Below are 2,500 nucleotides of genomic sequence, written 5' to 3' on the forward strand. Positions count from 1 at the left end.
AATCAACAAACCGGCCCCCCCCCCCCCAAAACACCTTTCCTTACAACAATGTGTACCTTAACCTAACCCATATTGTGCCTTAACCTAACCCGTATTGTACCTTAACCTAACCCGTATTGTACCTTAACCTAACCCGTATTGTACCTTAACCTAACCCGTATTGTACCTTAACCTAACCCGTACTGTGCCTTAACCTAACCCGTACTGTGCCTTAACCTAACCCGTACTGTGCCTTAACCTAACCCGTACTGTGCCTTAACCTAACCTATGTTGCGCCTTAACCTAACCTATGTTGCGCCTTAACCTAACCTATGTTGCGCCTTAACCTAACCTATGTTGCGCCTTAACCTAACCTATGTTGCGCCTTAACCTAACCTATGTTGCGCCTTAACCTAACCTATGTTGCGCCTTAACCTAACCTATGTTGCGCCTTAACCTAACCCATGTTGCGCCTTAACCTAACCCATGTTGCGCCTTAACCTAACCCATGTTGCGCCTTAACCTAACCCATGTTGCGCCTTAACCTAACCCATGTTGCGCCTTAACCTAACCCATGTTGCGCCTTAACCTAACCCATGTTGCGCCTTAACCTAACCCATGTTGCGCCTTAACCTAACCCATGTTGCGCCTTAACCTAACCCATGTTGCGCCTTAACCTAACCCATGTTGCGCCTTAACCTAACCCATGTTGCGCCTTAACCTAACCCATGTTGCGCCTTAACCTAACCCATGTTGCGCCTTAACCTAACCCATGTTGCGCCTTAACCTAACCCATGTTGCGCCTTAACCTAACCCATGTTGCGCCTTAACCTAACCCATGTTGCGCCTTAACCTAACCCATGTTGCGCCTTAACCTAACCCATGTTGCGCCTTAACCTAACCCATGTTGCGCCTTAACCCAACACACGTTGCGCCTTAACCCAACACACGTTGCGCCTTAACCCAACACACGTTGCGCCTTAACCCAACACACGTTGCGCCTTAACCCAACACACGTTGGGCCTTAACCCAACACACGTTGGGCCTTAACCCAACACACGTTGGGCCTTAACCCAACACACGTTGGGCCTTAACCCAACACACGTTGGGCCTTAACCCAACACACGTTGGGCCTTAACCCAACACACGTTGGGCCTTAACCCAACACACGTTGGGCCTTAACCCGCTCTGTAATTGTCATACGACGCGTTAAATTAGTGTAGTGTTGCCTAACTGCAACCCCCGCAATATAGTTTGCTACTCGCACTGCCCGGTCCCCAGAGTATCGCTTCATGTTAAACACCTTGCAGCTATACACTGTAATGCGGATGGCAGCAGGACGTACATGCTCAATGCCCTTCGCAGTTGTTCATTGGCATTCGCATGGCGAAGCACAGCCTACGTTGTGGTACGGCTTGTGTCAACTGTCCGCTGATGTTGTACGTCCAAATCACACACTGTACTGCACATTGGTCCTCATGTACTGAATGATACATCGTGGTACATGTGTGACCGTACCACGACTGCGCCAACAACGGCGAACCATACGGTCCAAATATTGTGCACTCAGCTACGTGTCGTCTCCCTATAAGAGCTGGATTGCAGTATGGTATGCCGTGGATGGCGATCAGCATGAGCCGTCTGTTGATGTAGTGGTGCGTGTTGTCAGACGTAGTCGTCTCTTCTCACACACCGTGATAGCATGGTGCACTGCGTTCCACATCTGCGACATGCGACAGAGGCCGGTTGACAGTCGTTCGCGCAATGGACATCGCATACGTACGGGGGCCACCTTCCACGTGTTCGCGAAGCGTGCACATGTTGTTGCGTGTATGTGGGCAGACATAGTGTGTCGTGACACCTGACACAGGCATGCAACAATCGTTGAATTTGCAAATGGCGATGGACGTCTACGTTTGCTGGTGACGTTACGCAAATGAACAACTGGTAAACCGTTGTGGTGCGGTTGTTCTCGCTAGAGGTGAATCAGTGATGGCGACGATCGGTTGAGCTACCAACCGGTTGTTTCAGCGATACCCACCATGCCCACGAACGTGAATGGCATGTGGGTGTGAAGCGATACGCGGCGGTGGCTGGGTGGGACCGTCCCCGGCCGGTGAGGGGGGGCCTCCCGGCGTGCTGGCCGCGCGGTGCGTGGGCGCACGCGCTACAGCCGGCTGGTGGGGGCGGCCAGTGGCAGGCGCGCCGGCCGACGGAGGCGGCAGGCGGCGCAGCTGCGCGCCGGCGCACCCTGCACGCGGCGCCGTGCGGCCAAAGTAGGTCCTCGCGGGCCCGGTGCGAAGCGCGGTGGACATCTGCAGTGTGCTGGTCCGATTGAGGACTGTGTGCGCTGAGGATGCGCCGCCGCCCGGCGCTCGGCGCCGCGACGCCGTCTGCTGCTCGGTCGCCTCTGCGGTTCTCGCAGGTGGATTGTATCGCAGCTGTGCGGACGTGTTGGCGCGTGCGCTGTGCTGGGAGAGTTCGCTTCGGCACCCAAGTGGGGCTTTTGTCCTTCTGTGGC

This window comes from Schistocerca americana, unplaced genomic scaffold (assembly GCF_021461395.2).
Source record: "Schistocerca americana isolate TAMUIC-IGC-003095 unplaced genomic scaffold, iqSchAmer2.1 HiC_scaffold_635, whole genome shotgun sequence".
NCBI classification, from domain to species: domain Eukaryota; kingdom Metazoa; phylum Arthropoda; class Insecta; order Orthoptera; family Acrididae; genus Schistocerca; species Schistocerca americana.